Consider the following 18,918-nt stretch of genomic DNA (forward strand, 5'->3'; position numbering starts at 1 on the left):
GAAAAATCTTCATCAAGATATCACTTTTCCATAAATGAGTGCTGGAAAATTTTGTGTGGAAGCTGTGTTTTCTCCTAGGAATTGAAAATACCTTCTCTGCTGTCATTGTTCTCTGGTGGTCTGCTTAATGAGGTGCTTTTGCCGATGGCATCCCAAAGCACGCCATTCCCATTCATGGTGCTGAACCATGCTCTGGGTCATGGATCCCCAGGATGCTGACTCATTTCCTGTGCCACTCTCATCCCTCATGGCATCACATTGGGTCGTGCAGATATTGAGTGTCTCCCTTTCTGAGCAGCCTCCACTGGCACATGTCTGACAGGACTCCAAACACCAAGCAACCAAGACTGTGCAACAGTCCTTGGCTTTTTTATCTTCCCACTATCCTAAAGCACAGCAAAACCTGCACTACGAAACAAACATCTGGTGTTTAAGACAGAATTCATTAAATTCTGCCAACGCATCCACAGATATTACAGAGTACTGTCCGGGAACCCCACACCAAAAATTCTGCGGTTCGAGAATCCCAGAATCTACTCAGGTCAACGTGCATCTGGCCTAAAACAACTGAGTCCGTGGGGTTACTTCAGATTTTGTGGGTATGGTTGGGATTACTCTCCCTTGACCTCCCTAATTCAACTAGAAGTGAAGCAGAAATAGTCTTGGCAATACCAGGGATCAAATCTCAGCTGGATACCATAGAACTACATTAGAATGTCAGATACAGCTAAAATTATGGAAGATTAAGAAAAGGTTGAGACGACTTAGATAAAAAAGCGAATGAAATTACCAGGAAAGTTTTCTGAAGTCTTCCTCTTGGAAAAGAACTATTATTTAAATTCTTTGGTAGTATTTATTTTGCAGAGCAGTGCACAGAAACAATGGGCTCAGATAAAAATAATCAGGCACATTTTGATTATGCTTAGATAACATAATACTCCTGAAATAATTCTCACATTAACTGAAAACCTCCTGGCTCTGCTGGTATTAGTTTAACCTACATCACACAGACAAAAGATGCTGAAGGTTTTTTCTATTATGACATAAAAGCAAACAAGATAAAAATATTTGGCTTTGTCTTTCTCTGCCTTTTCTTTAGGGATCAGCCAAGATTATTTGTGTGCTGGACAAAGGGATGCCTGCACTGATGCTTAGTGTGTTGATATTTTTCCATAATGCTTAGAATGTCAACCAGAAGGATAGTCTTGTGAAATGTAACTCTATTTCCCAGCTTGGCAGCAGCACCCCCGTGTCAGACCTAGATTGCCCTCCCAGTTCTGCTTCCATCCCAAGGCTCTGATTAATGCTCCTGTTGTCTCTATCTCATCCATTTCAACTGCACATTTGGAAGTGGGGCTGCATGTCATTGAGAGTACACTACGGAAACCTCATTTTTAGACAAAGCTTCTGATTCCTGCTGGAAAATGAGTCACAATGATCGCAGACAACAAGCATCAAAGGAAAACATTAGCGGCATCCCAAATTTGGCAACACAAGTCCAGCTTTGTTTCTAAAAACCAGGAATGTGTGCTCTCTTTTGGAAACTGCAACAAGGTGCAGTGTGGTCAGGTTGGTAGCACAAAGAGAGCCCACAGAATTAGGTATCTTTTGAAATGATCTGCTGATGCTAAGGGGGAGAAACACAACCAACTGCTCAGCTGAGACAGCTTTGTAGAGACCAGCCATGCCCGATTCCCCAACACCTTCACTTCTGACACCAACCACAAAATGAATTGCAACATATCTCCACCTGGCTGAAGCCAAAGGCTTGGGCAGACTGGAATGAGTCATTGGTGTTACAGCAGCACAACATTATGACAACATAGCCCAGCAAAGTCCAAATTCAGGTAATCCCTAGGGGTGGAGAGGAAAGTCCAGGAAGGCCTTTCCTTTCCCTAGTAATTACCCTTAGCTGTGCCACTTCCTGTAACAAATAGTTACAGAGATCCATTTCTGTCCCTTCGGACCCATCACCTGCTCCAGCTCACACCGCAGCTAAGAGACCACCTTGAACTGTCTCTGTCAACAAACCACACCATGAAGACCCACATCAAGGATGTCCAGCTCCTGCCATGCTCCCCAGAGCCCCACCAAAAGACATTCCAATGCTCCCAGGAGGTCTGCAGAGCACTGTGCATCTGCACAAGATGGAGGGCATGCAGAAGGCTCTGCCTGGAGCCTCCCAGCTGGCTTTGAGGTTTTGCTGTGTTTCAGACAAGGATTCAGCCTTTCAGGTGCCTATAATAATTAGAACTGAACCTCTGAAACCTGTTGAGTTTCACCCATCTCTACACATGACCACCTATAAACAGTGCACAGAAACCTGCCAACATTAGCAGCGAGCACACAGGACCTGACTTGCTACAAACATTGGTTAACATTTACTTTTGCAGCCACTGAGGAAACCAACTATTCAGGAAAAGATCTCCTTTTTGTTCCTTGGAACTTTATTTTCCTTTGGAATAATTGATAATTCATGCAGTTCTACAATATTGTTGTTCAGGTTCTAATCAAACCCTTTCATTTTATCTTAAATAGCAGAGCTAAACTATAAACTCCAGCTACTCCTACCCTCAAATAGATGATTTCAAAAAGTCAGTAGTTAAAGGAAATTAGTACATGCTCTTATTGCAGATTTTAGCAAAACATCCAAGTAGAATTTTTAAAAATTCATTAAGCTTAATTTCAAAATACATTGTTTGCTAAACACATATAATTCTGTTTCTGCCAACTGGTCTCATAAGGAAAATCCACACATGCCTTTCTGGTTACCCAGGGAAAAAACCAACATGAAACACTTCTGAATCCATGGGTGGTATCTCACCAGTGAGGGAGAGACATCAGTGCTCACAGACAAGGAATAGTTGCCCTCTTGCAAGTGTGGTAGGTTCTGTTTTTCCAGCCTCGGCCTTTGGGTCTGAGAGTTACTGAGGATTTTCCATCCTGACTTTTGATTCAAATCAAGTCCAGATGGTACCACTCAGAGTCAGCATTATCTAGAGACTTTTCAGTGGCTGGTAGAGCTAAAAAGGTTTTGAGGTTAGGAGGGGTCAGTCTGATATCCTGAACAAGAGGAGCACACCCCACCATTCCTGCACCAAACCATTGCCAGACAGCCGAGCCACAGAAGAGCTTTAAAAAACACACCCAGTCTTGTTTGAAAGACCATTGGGGCAGCTGGACTAGACTGATGCAGATTACCAGATCCAGTAAACTGCATTTGCACTGTCTGGTATCGATCTTACAAAATTGGCTCTACTTCCCAGCTCTGCTGTGCAGGTCAGGGTCGGTCCCTTTCTTCTTGACTCCCTAAGATTCAAGTACACGTAGGGGAAACCAAAGAAAAGTATTAGAATAAAATGTTGAAGCTGTCTCTAAAAACCAGAAATAAATCCCTGTTTCTCAAAGTATGTGTGCTTCAATTTTATTTCCCCCTGTATTTTCCTTGCTCAGCTAAAGCAAATTCCGTCCTTATCATTTCCCACTTTTTCAGCTCTATTCTTCAGGGATTTTTACTTTATTTCAACCAGCTCTGAGGTTTTTGACTGTCTGACAGTGCTGAAAGCTACAAAATTTCTTTTGTGTCTTCTTGTGCTTGCCTCTTTCACTTGTGCAAAATTTGGTAAGCTTTGAAAAGTTACAGAATGATAAAAGCAAAAATGGCATGTGACACCACCCTCCATATGGAAATGGGAATATCAGAATCACCTAAACTGGCACAGCCATTTGCAATATCAAGGTATTTTTCCGTCAGCATAAGCAAAATCCACCAGGAAAGGTAAAAGAGATACTATTTCCTTTTCCTTTTGTAAGCACCCTAATTAGCTTAAGCTATTGCGAACCGTGGAACATTGTACTGATTTATTCACAAATAGTTTCAGAAGTCACAGAGATGACCAGGAAAAACAGACAGACTGCTTCCCTGGATGCTGTGTGCTACCAGCCTGGCTAAATAAAGGAATTACGATCCAGTTATTATAGTAATGGCTGTAGGCAGGGAACCAGAAAACGCTGGTACGCCAGTGGTTGACCCAAGGTGTCCCCAGAAGCACCAGCTCTGTGCCACAAATCCTGAGACAAGAAGCTGCAGATTCCACCATCTGAGCACCCAAACACCCCAGCTCAGACACGTGCTCACTACTAATGCAAACATCCACCTTTAAAATCTGCCCTCAGCCACATGCTACTGAAAAAACACTCTTCCATGATTTCATTCTTCCTGTTCCTATAGGTCATTATTTTCCACAGAATGGCCACCTCCAATCTTTTTAACTGGGCTCTATCCCATCTCCAGGATCTCTGCCCTCAAATCAGCCTGGTACTTAAGTAGGTACTGAACTTTCAAGGCAAAAATCAACTTTCTGAAATGATCCATTCAATATTCAACATTTGTACAAAGAAATGTAAGGACATTCAAAGTACTACATGACATCATAGCTTAGAGGCAGGACAGACCTCCAGCCACAGTTCCCTTTAGCTGCTGTCATGTGGCTACAAATCAGAAAGCACAAGATGCTCTGTTATTTCACTGTTAGTAGCCCTACTCCACTGTGCAGAGAGATTTAATTCCATCACAGTCTATATTCTCAGAGAAACAGATCCCTCCAACATGACAGTATGGAAATTCAGGATATTTAGTTATTTAAAAAAAAATACATTCAGCATGAAGCATTTCCCTCCTTATCGTAACAGAAGATTTAAGAACATACTTGATTTTCAGTGTATGCAGAGTCCCCGTGATACAACTGCTTAAATCAGTACATCTGTTTTAATGTGTTTATAATTCAACATTGGGATAAAAATTCATTCTGATGATTTAGGGTAAAATAGAAATTATTAATTTAAGTAAACTAGAAGCTGGATAATAATAGTAGTAATAATAATAATAATAATAATAATAATAATAATAATAATAACTTTTGAACTGATTTAGAAAGCCAGAGATTGGATAATGATTTACTAAGATTTCCCTGCTGAAGACAATTTATTATTCGCTTAATGATTTTGTGCCTACCTGGTATCGGGGAGGATAGACAGAAGGGAGCCAAATAATTGAGAAAAACTACTGAGTGTGACCGAGCATCCTGCCTTTGGACCCCAGAACAGGTTGGTTCTCAGGCTTGGACTTGGACCAAGAACCAAGGGAGCATGCGCAAGGGAACAGGGAGAAGAGTTCATCATGAGGAAGACTACTGATTTTGCCCTCATTAATCATTTGGGACCCTTGCCCACAATTAATCTGAAGACACTGCGCTTGCGCGAGCATATTTAAATGAACTTTGAACTCATTATAATACGAAGTGGGGATAGGTAATGAATATGTATAGGGGCTTTGTTTAACTTTATGCATATGTAATCTGTAACCTAATATAAACCAAGTGAAGTGCCGCTGAGGGTGTGCATGCTTTTGGAGGGGCTACCCCCCATGCACCCCAGCTGGTATAAATGCATACCTACTTCATAACTATCTGAGTTGTGGAGTCAATTCCGTGCCTCACTGGGATGAAATTTGGCAGAGACACTGTAAGCCTGGAAATCAATTTTTGAACCTTTTGAAAAACTTAGTTCAGCTATATTTGACTTTTCTAGAACATACATTTAATTAAGAGATTGCAGACATTTTCTTCTTTTGGTTCTCCTGTGATTTCAAACCAGCTTTGTTTCTCCAAACCCAAATTTGCTCTGTGATGAATTGAAGACTAAGGGTTTAACCAGTTTGAAATAAAGCTATAAAAACAACAACTGAAAAAAAGGGTCAACCTTGTTTCATCTCTGCACTTTCCATGAAACCAAAGCAAGGAGCAGTTGTGACAGAAATGCTGTTGGTCCCAACTCGTTTTTTATCCATATATTTGTGGAGCTGCTCCAAAGAGGGATCACCAAATTTGAGAGAAGACCTGGCTCAGCAGTGTGAGGGGCAGAAGGCATGGGACTAAAGGCAGGAAAACTGCAGGAGAGCATATCCCAGCTGAGATTCAGCTTATCTGACAGGATCTTTCCTTGGGTGATACATTGACTTTCTTTGGCTGCCTCTGCCATTAATTGAACTCTTGCTTGTGACTCTCAGGGTTGAACTGGACTCATTAAACTTTAGAAGACATTTGAGAGCAATGTAATTGTTTCTGAAGGCATCACCATCCGTGGTGGAAACACTGAAGGCAGAAAGCAGCTCCCCTTGGCCACAGCTGGGAGAACAGGCTGAGTCAGCAATTCTCCAGCGCTCCTCAAGACTTCCTCTGCCTTCAGGCACTAATTTGTCTGAAGACTTTTGTAAGGTTTTTGCTAAAAACAACCAGGAAGCCTATGAAAATGTGCTTTACTGGTAACACTTTCCATCTGTTCCCTGGGAGGCAACAGGCAGGGAATGGTGTGTTTGGAAACACCTCAAACTAAAGCGCTGGGGCTGCCAGGTCTGCCCGGGTTTTTTAACCGTGTGGCTCTCAGTGACTTCACTGAGGGAGCAAATTTTAAACTCCTACCCCTCAGAAAATGGGATTTTGGTACTCCTTATCTTACACTTGGCTTTCAGGCAAGAGTTTCCACAGAAGATTCCAATGACAAATGCAGTGCTGTAGGTGCAATATTCCCACCTGTTCCTTGGAGAAGCATCACTGTATACAGTGCTGGATATAAGAACTGCCTTGGGGTGGTGTTTTTTTTGGGGTTGTTCCAGAGTTTGGTTGGTTGGTTGCTGTGCTGGTTTGGTTTTGTTTTTTGTTTATTTGGGGGTTTTTGATTGGTTGTTTTTTTGTTATTATTTTTCTACAGTGATATACCTGCCTCTCCCCTCATTTACAGCACCATGTAATATCCAGCATGGAATAACTTTTAAAATTAGCCAGATCATCATCCTGGAGAGAAAAAAAGGCCAAACTCCCAAAAATTACCAAAAATATAGCATTTAAATAAAAACAACCCCAACCAACCAAGAAAAAAACCACCAAACACAACAATTTCAATGGCACACTTCATTTTACTAGCTATTTCATTCAATTTCTATTTTTATCCTGTTAGAGCTGATGAAACTTTTCTAAATTTTGAAATTTCACCTTTTTTTTTTTTTATTCTGGCAATCAAGGAATGTTTCAAAAAGGTCTTCAGGGAAAATATAAGCACTGAGTAACAACAACTCATGGAGCTGAGACTTCATTCTAGAAACAGGCAACTCAAGGACGATAGAGGTATTCCTCTAGTTCCTGTACTTAACAGAAGTATTTTGCTCTCATTAGTCTGTGTTTTATTTGCCATATAACCTTATTTTTATTCCCTATTGGACCTTTTCCCAAAGTTTTAAAGTATATTTATTATTGGAAATCTTCAGCTACTATCAAATATCCACAGCAGAGAAATGAGCTGACTATTAATTCCACTTCAGTGCTCTGTTACTAATTCACAAGTTTTTATCTTAACTGGCTGACTATTCAAGCCACATTCTTAACCTTCCTAATGACAAATGAAGGAAATCATATGGCTTTAATACCTAAAGAGCTGTTCAAAAGAAAACTAACATACACAGTCTTGCACCCAAAAGATAAGGAACTGCAGAAAGTAAAAGCTACACATCTTGCAGTAGCTGTACTTTAAACTAAAGCCATTTCTAGTGCCAAACTAGGCTTGAAACATAAGTCTCAGAAATATATTCTTTTTCCATATCACAGTATTTCAGCCAATTTTTACCAGCCAGAAATCATGGGAAGAACTATCTTAAACCAAGCAATGTTTTCAGTAGGAGCCAGCCCTCCAGCTGCTGCACAAGGTGAAGATACCACACTGTGCTTCACTAAGTTAATTCAGTTTGATGTTCAATACAGACATGGCTTTCTTATCTGCTCGGGAAGACTGGCAGAGCATGAGCCACGGGTTCTGTTTTACACTTTTCCTTGAAACACTGAAGGTCTTTAAGGCAGCAATGAAAAACAAAACACAAAGGAAAAGCAGTTGACCTGGGAAAAGAGAGATTTAGAGTAAAGAAAGTTGAAGTGATCTGTGCTAATAGCCAGGATTGACAGGAATCTGAGTCCATAAAATATTTGCTTAAAAGTGGTTTGGGTTGAACTTTTTTTTCTGGATTTGTAAAATTAGAGGGTGAAAGGAACAACAGATTAAAGAAGTCAATCTCCTGTGAAGCTCAAACCAAGTATGGATTCAAATCAAATCAAGGAGAATCCTTAGTTTGTCCCACATCCCCCAAAAAATAGAAGCCCCCTGGCATTATGGAGAAAATTCCAAGGCTTTCAGTACAAATTCCCCCAGACCCATGCCAAAGACAGAGAGACTGGGATGTTTGCTCAGAAGCAGCAGGAACATTAGCAAATGTGCGTCAGTCACCTAACATCCCACCTGGATGGATTGGCTGGAGCCAATTTCTGATGCTTCCAAGAGAAGGGAAAAAACCTCAACCCATCCACAAATAAACCAACAAATGAATCATGATCAACAACAGCAAAAACAATAAACAGAGCCATGTTGTTCATATGAAAGGAAAATAAATCCTCACTGGTTCCTGTGAGTCTCCTTTCTTGTGTTCTGGCTCCCTCAGCCAGAAGGTAAGTGCCACCATACAAACAACTACCAGCACAGGCTGCAGCACACCCTTGCAATAAGTTCACTGCAGCATCTCCTGTAGAGCACTCTGGGCATGTTTACAGCACATGAAAGGATCCTGGATCAACACATATTTATAAGATTGGTCTGTCTGAGATTCTCCATGAAAGAAAGCTTAGGGGTTTATTACATTTCCTGTGGAAGATTCGCACTTCCTAGAACTGTCTGGTTGTTGCATAAAACTTTTAGTACTTAGCAGTGCTCTGGTTACACAGGGAGACCATGCTCCAGGACATCAGGGCTTCTCCAGGACACAGTCATTCCCTGCATTTACACCTTCTGAATGGCTGATCTCTGCTTTTATTTCAAGTCTCCTCTATTTCTCCTCTCTGTGCAGTCACCAGGCCTCTTTGAACTTTGGAATCAGACTGAGTACATTAGGTAATCCACTGATATGAAATTCAACCCATTTTCTCCCACTCCTGTGATCCCCTTCACTTTTCCTAGAGTTTTTCTACTCCATTTCTCCTCCTACCCCTTCCTTCTCCCCACATTTGTTTTTAGGCTTATGAAGCAGGAAGGAGAGAAGGGAAAACAGAGGGGCAGGGTCAGCAAAGCTGAGGTCAGCCTTGACAATTTTCTGCAGTATGAACTTGTTGCTATTCCCTCTCTGCCGAGCTGGTGCTCGGGGCTCGGAAGGCTGCACAGTGCCATTGTCACCCTGCCAATGCTCTTTCCCCACCAGGCCAGTCCTCATTAATGAAACCCAGCTGGGCTCCACTGACCTTGAAGCAGGTACCCCAGGGCTTGCAGCAGCTCCTCCTTAGACATCAGCCTTGCTCAGCCCACTGGAGGGTGAAGGCAGCGACTGAGGGCTGGCAGGGCCGGCACGTACAGGCTGCTGAGGCAAGGAAAAGGCAGCCAGGGCAGTTGGCATTTCCCCCGTGTCACACTCCTTACCCTGCTTCCCCCAAACATTAGGACATGACATAGAAAGGAGTTACAGGCACCTGCAGCAGATGATTCCGCTTCAATAGAGGAAGCTTATATGATCTCAAGGTGAAGCACGGAATTAACTCCACAACTCAGATGGTTATGAAGTAAGTATGTGTTTATTCCAGCTGGGGTGCATGGGGGGATAGCCCCTCCAAAAACATGCACACCCTCAGCAGAACTTCACTAGGTTTATATTAGGTTACAGATTACATATGCATAAAGTTAAACAAAGCCCCTATACATATTCATTACCGATCCCCGCTTTGTATTATAATGAGTTTAAAGTTCATTTAAATATGCTCACGCAGGCGCAGTGTCTTCAGATTAATTGTGGGCAAGGGTCCCAAATGATTGATTACGACATGATCAATAGTCACCCTGTTCCCTTGCGCATGCTCCCTTGGTTCTTGGTCCAAGTCCAAGCCTGAGAGCCAACTTGTACCGGTCCTGGGGTCCAAGGGCAGGATGCTCGGTTACACTTGGTGGTTTCTCTCAATTATTTGGCTCTCTTCTCTCCATCCTCCCCGATACCAGGTAGGCGCAAATTCATTAAGTGAATAATAAATGGATTGCAGCAGGCATATCTTAGTAAATCATTATCCAATCTCTGGCTCTCTAAATCAGTTCAAAAATATTATTACTAGCATCCAGCTTCTAGTTCTTTTACATTAATAATTTCTATTTTACCCTAAATCAAAGGTAGTGAAGGAAACTAATCACGGTGGCTCTAGGAAAACAAATAAGCGCTGAACAGGTGCCAGCAGTGACTTAGCACTTCCGGTCACCTCGCAGTTCATTTCCAGTACAAGCTGGGAGGTGAATACAAGAAAGTTTTTTTTCCTGTTCTACATGTGTCACCCTGCAGAGGTCTTGGAAATAACAAAGTACAGAGGAGAAAGGAAGCAGCTGAAGTGGCATGTTCATGGAGTGAAGGGACGAGAGTGTTATCCTTCAGGATCTTGCAAGGGCAGCACACCCAGAGCCGTATCTCTGGGCACTGCAACCTCATTGCCAGTTCCAGGTGCAAGAGGTGAGCAGGTGGTTACTGTGGGTACACCAAAACATCTTCACACTGACCGTGGGGAGCCCTGCAATCAAAACCTTCTTCAAGAGTTAATAACGAGTTAGTTAATAATGCTCCGGAGGTTTGCACTGGAGAAAACAACGCAAATTATGGGAAGCCCGAAGTTTATCAGCAGATCAGTACCATGAGCAAGTCTCAAGGGGGCTGCTGGGTTAAAATCACCTAACTTTGAAATAAAGAAAACAAAAGCAAAAATATGAGCTGCACTAATGACCATAGATCTGGCATACAAATTGCAACAGGCTATTGCTGTTTATAATGTTGACCTTGCTTTTTTTCATAAATCCACTGTGAAGGACAGACATACCACCTACTGCCTCATCCACCAGACTAAGGACTGAAACTATTTTTGGCATTCGTTATGGTCCAGGTGGCCCATCTGGCCTGATTCACTTCACCAGTTTTCCTTTCCATCTGGGAATTTTGACCCTCGTGCTTTCCAACTAATTGTATCACATTATCTCCTTTTTGTTACCCACTTCCCTCGCTGCAAAAGGTTGCAAAAATCTCATGCGCTGTGTTAGAAAGTCTCAATTAACCTCTAACCTTGCTTCAGTGCATGCGGCTTGGGTTACTTCTCACACCCAACCGTGGGCCCATTAACACGTTGTCGTAAAACAAAAACTGTTTTGACGGGCTGTAATTGCTGCTAAGTGATGCCGAACAAAGGCGCTCTTGTCCCGGGGCTGAGTCCCGCTCCCAGCCCCGTTCCCCGGCCCGGGGCTCAGCCCCCCCGGATCTCTGTAAGCGCCGGAACGAAGGCGCTCCCCACCGCTATGAGCTGATGAAGGGGCCGCAAGACACCCCGCGAACGCGGCACTGCCCCCGCAAGACCCGCAGGAAGATTTGGGGGTGGGTTTTACCCCGCTTCCCTCTCCTGCCGCAAACATAGTTAGTTTATGTTAGCTGGAAAAGGTCGGAGGTGACCGAAGGGCAGGGCCCTTTTTGTTTTTAGGCAAGATAGTGGAATAATTGCTTGACGCTCAGATCTGCAGGTGCTTTATAAAGCTCATTTGGTGCTGGCAGCCCGCAGTGAAAGCTGATTTCCCTGGAAAACGCCGGATTCCATGTGACAGGGTTTATTTGCTGTGGCAGGAATGATTGTCCATTCATGCCATTCATCATTACGGTACCTGTTACAGTCAACACTTACTTGAGCCTCCAGTCCTTTTAACGCTTGCTGTCCTTCTTCCCAAGGCTGGGTATCTGCAGCTGAGGCAGGACCGAGCCTACACATGCAATTCCAAAGAGGACACAAGGATGCCAAAGGGGTTTGTACCTGCCAGCTCTTCTGCTGTCCCACCAGGACACCGAGCAAGCCCTCAGGGACAGTGACAGAGCCACAGGGCGCCCTGCGGGGACTGACGTGATGAACCAAGCCCTAGCCAGCCCGACTGTGACTCCAGGCACCCTGGGACAAGTTTCCTGGGCGAACCAGGTATTTCAGTCCCAAACCACCCCTCAGTCAAGCTGCAGGAATGGCAGTGTCCATTTTGCCAAGTGTGCTCAGCTGTAAATACACAGCAGTTTGTCAAACGTACCATGATAAAAGCCCCTATGCTGAGGGCAAAATATAGACTAAGCATTCCAGAGCCCTCCTTCAGGCTGAAGGGAGAATTTTGCTGGAACTTTGTTTCTTATGCCGATTCAAATTCACATTTCAAAGAAACTATCCAGAAGACAGAAGTGACACACTTCAATGCTCCCTGCATTGGTCTAAAAAGTTATTTTCTATTTTGTCCTCATTGTGTGCAGCTCTTGCATATGAAGCTTCTCTGGCAGACAGCCTGGCAGTGTCCTGTCCTTAATGCAGAAACTTCCTCCTGCTATTCAGCCTGACTTTTTAGATGCAATTTAGTCTCATCACTAATTGTCCTACCTTCCACCAGAACAGAATTATCCCTCCTTCTTCTGCAGAAGCCTGTGCACGGTAGAAAATCTTTTTTACACAGTAGAAGATCCTCCTTACATAGCAGCATCAATTTCCAGATCACAATCAGAAAACTCCTTGTCCTTTGCGCAAAACAGTGATGGTCAGCCCCTGTTTGTAACAAACACCACCCCATCTTTTTTTTAATCCCAAACATCCCCTCATTCCTTCAAGTGTCTAGTGGCTGTTATCTTTTTTTTTTTACCCTAAATAAAAGCTGAACAGCTTTAAGCATTAGCATTTCAAAGCAGCCTGCGCTTGGAAACGCACCAAAATAGCTATTCCAGATACTCTGGAATAGCCGTTTTGGTTAATTTCCAGGCATAGACAAGCCTTAAGATTTCACCTCCTGATGTTGCCTGCGAGGGGTTGCTGACCCTAAATCTCAGCACTAACCTCCTGTGCCTGGAGGTACCACCTGGCCTCTAGGAAATCAAACTCTCTCACAGCCAACAATTACAGCTCAGACATTTCCACATCAGTATTTCTGGCCTACTGCACTCATTACTGGTTTATATCTTATTTAGCTATTTATCTCCTGGCTGAGGAACAACATTTCTACATTATCTGAGCCCTGATTAATAATGCACAGATATTACCTAACCAGTGTCAACTGGCACTCCTCCATGGATCTGCACAGAGCAGCTTTAATTTCTATCAGGTGAGGATCTGGCCTGCTTAAGAGTGTGTTAACAGAAAACAAAGCCCAAATGTGTTTTATCTCCAGTGATAAATGCTGCATTACACAGTGCATGTAGCATGTACCTTCTCAGAAACCTGATCTTGGCTGTAGCACATACTGGGCACAATAGGTGGAAAAATGAAGATATGTACAAGTAGGAGCGGTTAGAATTGCCAAAAGCCGTCAGCTGAAGCCTGAATTTAGGCAATTAGTTATTGCCTGAGTAACAAGTGCCCAGATGTATTGGGACAGACAAAAAATCAGGTCTCTGGCCCCCTTTTGCAGCCAAGGAAGGAAGGCCCTGAAGAGAGATATTCACAGGTGAAAGCCAGGCACCTCAGAGCAATCCAGAGCAAAGATAAGGTAGTGCTGGCTAAAGACAGAGCAGGGCATAAAAGCGAGAACCCAATATTTCCCTGCCTGTTTTGTAGAGCTAATATATCCAGGGAAGCATAAGATCCAAAATACAGGTGCAAAAGAAATGGAAGGTGTGCAGCTCAAAAAATGTCAGTTTTCTGAATCAGTTAGTGAAGTTTAGCACCTAAAGTCACACCTAAATCCCCTCCTAGGTCTCATTTTGTGGCCATTGCAGGGTGCTTTCCATCAGTATTTCACTCACGAGCTGTAAAACCTGCCAGAGGAATGTGTACAACCACACTGTTCCTCCTCCCACAGGTCAGGGTTTGTACCTGTAACTGCAGGAGGAATCAGCCCCTGCAAATAGGACAGGTGAGTTCTCTTCCTGGCACTGCTGGGTATCCCTTTTCTGTCTGTTCTCACCTTTCTTTTTATATTGCAAAGTTCTCCACAGAGACAGAAGATGCAAATTTCTTTTTCAGGAGATCAATGTTACAGATATTTCTGCCATTAGACATTGAAATTTGCATAAACAATGCAGGGAAATTATTTATTAAATGCATTTTTACTCTTCAAGGAAGCACTTTTAGGAAGCTTTCCCCAGGGATAGCACTACGATTGAGGAGAAAAGGTAAGAGCAGTGTTTGATTCTCATATCCCAACTTTTGGCCTGTGTAGCTGCCCCTAGAGAGAATGTTCCTCTGCCCCTTTCACCCGTGATTCACCAGCATATTCCACTAAACTGCTGAAGCAAAGCCTATAATTAGGTTATTATCTTTAAGAGAGGAGTCTAATTGTAGGACAACAAATGCCAAGCACATGAAAGATTACTCGTGTCTTACGAACAGATGATGATACCTTCCAGCACATGCTCCTTTCTGTGTGTGGAAGGCTCGGGTGCCAGTTTCAGACAGGACTGGATCACTGACAGCTACTCAAAAAGACATCTGGAAGAGGATGATCTCATGTGGTGAAAAGGGACAATAAATTAACTACATGAACAAAATCATTTTCCCGGCAGCAAGGAAAAAATGAAAAATAATTTAACTGTATGTAAGTGGACTTCCAGTCCAGAGGTAGAAACATATGGGAATCAATAGCAGAGGCGGGAGGACAACTGCCATACAAAGGATGCGGGGAATTGAAGCAAATTAATAGCTGTGGGAAGATGAAACAAAGATGACTCAATTGTCAGGCAAATAATTTTGTTTCCCCCCACAGCCATCATTACCAGTTATTTGATACAGATTCCCATTAAGCTGCCTCAAAGTAGGTCAGAGAAGTTGGACCTATGGGTTGAGCAAGGCCTGAGGTAATGTGAGCTGTTACACAGAATGGCTCAGCCTCTGGAGCACAGCTTGGGATTCACCTCCTGGAAGGTATTTTGCAGACATGCAGCTTGAATTGGACTCCTAAACCCACAAACTGACAGGGCCCAGCTCTATCAGGTCTAAACTCAGTGAGAACTTCCAGGAGATGTGCCCTGAGGAACACAGTAAAGAGTGTCACACAGGACTCACAAACCAAAAGTGCTGGTTTTCTTAAGCTGTTTGTCAAAAGTTTGCCATTACCATCAGATAAAATGACAGTTAAAATGAGCCATCTTGACTTGGATGCCTTACTGTGGAGGTACTAGTTCAGGAATATATAGAATTTTTTTAATCAAAGCTATTAATTCATGCCCTGGATCAAGCAATCAGATGCAGGGTTTAAGAAAATTTCAACCCTTGTGGCAGAAGAGTGACCCATCCCATTTCTCAGCCCACTCACACATCTGCCTTGGTGACCTCCCGCAGCAGTAAGATTGACAGAATAACTAATATACTGTGTGAAGTAGTACAGTAAAGCCTTGCTAATATTCCCTTTGCTAATCCACACACCTCATAATTCACACGCAGAAAGCTGTGGTCTCTTCCCCCTTCTCTGCTAAGATTTAAATTGCTTTAAAGAGGTCTCACATTACTGAGAGTTCAGGAATATTACCAAATGTGCTCCTGGACATTTCTTCCTGTACCTGAAGGATAAACAGAAATCATCACAAACATTCACACAACAATGGACCGAACCCACAGCTTTACAGTCATTTCCACAGCTGTTAGAATGAACAATCAAAAGGGCATTGTTTCATCTTGTGTTTCCTATTTCATCTAAGCAAGCTCAGTTAGTAATATTATAGAAAGGCATAATCTCATTGTGAAAGAGAGAATTGACCCAACTGTAATGTTTCTGCCAAAATTGCAAAGGCCTCGGGAAAAGTCCTATTAAACACTTTCTCTGTGCAGAGTTAGTTCATGCTGTACCTTGAGTTACCACCTCACACAGGAGAGGAATTCTTAACTTTGGGATAGTTTGGAATAGACATTGGAATAGTGAGTAGATGACAACTTCTAGTTCTCTACTGTTTTCCCATAACTCCTGCTGGGAAGAAGGAAGGACAACAAAGTTTTCCTGGATCCATTAAAACACAGTTTGTAGAGCAGTCCAGGCCAGAAGAACTATCTTGAAAATGTGGGAACCTATGAATTGATTCTTTCATTAGTATTTACAGGAGAACTGTTGTGTCATTTCTGAGCCCAGGAGAAGTTCAGCCTTTGTCCTCCTGGCAAAATAAGTGGGTTACTCCTCTACCCAAGTTAAACAAGCTCACATCCCTTCTCCCCTCCTGGGAAGAAGCATGGAGAAGAACTTGCACAATCTCTTCGTCTTACTCATTGTGTGTCCTCAGTACAGCTAACCACAGAGCTGGGGACCACATCCAGGGGCCATAGCAGCCATGGAAAAGATCCTTCTGAAATCTATCGGAGTAAAACCTGCCAGACCCTCTGTGTTACATCTACCACTATATTAACTAGAAACTCACCAACCAGACACATGAGTTCCTAGCTAGTTTTGTTTCCTCAAGGTATGCAAGCAATTCAGAACCTGCTCTGATAGACGAGAAATTCTGCCTGTTTCTGCCAGCTCTCTTCCACCACATTACTGGAGCCCAATGAAACAGACCTTTCCTGCTGTGTCCGGCAATAACATCTGCTCTGTTGGCTGCCCTCACTTAGCTCCAGTAACCTTCAGCTTACAACTGCTTACTTAAATAACAAGCAAGCAAAACCTCCCAGCCCCCACTTTAATAATTAAACTAAATAACTGAAAATAAGTTGCAAACACTTTTCTGACATCATGTTAGCACTGTGCATTACAGAAGAACACTTGTCCTAAAGTTGAAATTTGGCTTTGGGGCCAAGTGCCTCAGCTCCTCAGTGGACTCAAATAAGTTCAGGCTGCTTCATCCTCAATTTCTTCTCTTGTGGCTGCAAACAAACTGCTGGGAGTCAACAGCAACTCCACCATATGTTGCATATGAAATCCCCCAGCACAATAATGATGTCAAAATACTGCTACTGGCCCCAAAACTTCTTTGCTATCAGTCACTCCTCAGCAGGAACAAGCTTCCATCCCCTTCTCTGGGGCTCATCCAGTTGTCCCAGGAATCAGGCTGATTTCCTTTTCTAAGCTTATGTATTACAGATGTCATAAAAGCAAGCTTTGTGTTGTGTTTTATTCCATTGTATAACCTCTTACTGGAGTCACTTGGGTCAGGAAAAGGGATTATTCCCCTCTAGAGCAGCTCTGTTGTTTTGACCCTGGTACATGAAACTATTTATTTTAAAATGAAAGCTAAACAAATAAATGAAAGGCAATGCAAGACCCAAGAACTTGTTCTTGTTTGTTTGTTCTTGAGTGTTGGAGGCTTTAATTTTTTGGGATGGGTGGGGAGAGAAAAAGGGTGAATGACTGTATTTTTATGGGAATATCTCCTTTTTCAGAAATCTGTAGTTAAGAAAGATCTTTTAAGCTAAGAAATCGAAAAAGAACTTCTGGAAGGAAAAATTACAGACTATCTACTTATGCAGCTAAATTCAGCATTTTTTCAGCTCAGAGTAGATTTTATCGAGAGTCAGGACTTCCTGGCAAACATGAGTGAATACAGCAGCATTCCAGCCTTGCCTGCTGTCTGTACTGGCCTTGCCACTTCGTACTGAAATTTCTGCAAAACACTCCTGATTGGGATTCCTGTGATCTACCGCTTACAAGCTGCTCTGAATCAGATTTCTTCCTTGAGCAATTTGACTCCTGTCAAGTTCAAATATGGATTTTCTCTTTAAAAAACAGTAAAATTGTTTGTTTTTCCTTCCTTATCCTCTTCTGCAGCAAAGCAGGTGAAGATTCAGAAAGATTCAGCTGAGAAGCCATTCAGCAAACCCGGGAGTGGGCAGGGATGAGCTCTGCCCTGGGCAGGGGTCAGATTTTCAGCTTGCCTCTTTGCCTTCCCCCTAAATCTCTGTGCTGCCTGTTAAACATTCCGTTTCTTCAGGGCTCAAACCATCCCAAAGAGAGCAGAGAACATCATCACCCTCTAGGTGCTGCAGAGCACTCCTGGAAGAGCTGCTCAGGCACTCACTGAGAGCAACTCAGAGGTTTTTGCAAGGTGTGAAGCAGGAATTATTTCAAAACTTGAAGCATCTGCCACATATTCATCTGTAATTGCTTCAGGTATAATCCATAAATCAATAATTCCTTAATCCTTCTTCTGTCATCAGACTACCCTTGCTGCCTAATCCTGCTCCCTGAAGTAACACATGGAGCTCTTTTGAATCACTACTACTGCCACAAACCTTGAGCAAGAGGCAGAGTGTACTGAGCTGGCAGAATTGGAGCCAGACTCAGGAATGAGTCTGATGGGGTCCAGGAGTTTCCATTCATGCTGGTGGGTGTGAGAGGGAAGATATCCCTTAGAGCTTCTTGGCATTTAGTAATATAATAAAACAAGCCATCCCTTATATTAGTGGGCACCTCCATTGGAAGTTCTCACATGAGTAGTCCTTTCCAGCTAATCTCTTCACAATTTGTCTCAGACCTTGAGCTGTGCCCTGTCTGCATCCACTCCGCCAAAGGGAAATCACACTCTTTGCAGCCCAGCTCTGCCTCTGGCCACAGTGAAGGAGCAACTTTAAGACTCTCTGCTTCATGACAGCCAATTTTATACAAACTTACTTTGTTCAGAAAAGGGCTTTGATAGAAAAGCTGCAATGTGATTAGTTAAGATGCAGAGTTCCTGTAACAGAACCACCAAGAAAGAAAAGTCAGCATCATTAAAAAGAACCTACTTCTGCTTCCCTGCTTATGAAGTTAGACCTTTCTCCCCAGAACACTATTATTTGTTTTATCAACTTGTTATATAAAAGCTGTTCCTCTTGGGGAGCACTGTGCACGCACACACACACACACACACACACAGAGAGAGAGAGATAATCACTAATAAACTGCAAA

This window comes from Lichenostomus cassidix, chromosome 3 (genome assembly GCF_008360975.1).
Source record: "Lichenostomus cassidix isolate B80296 chromosome 3, HeHo_3.0, whole genome shotgun sequence".
Lineage (NCBI taxonomy): Eukaryota > Metazoa > Chordata > Aves > Passeriformes > Meliphagidae > Lichenostomus > Lichenostomus cassidix.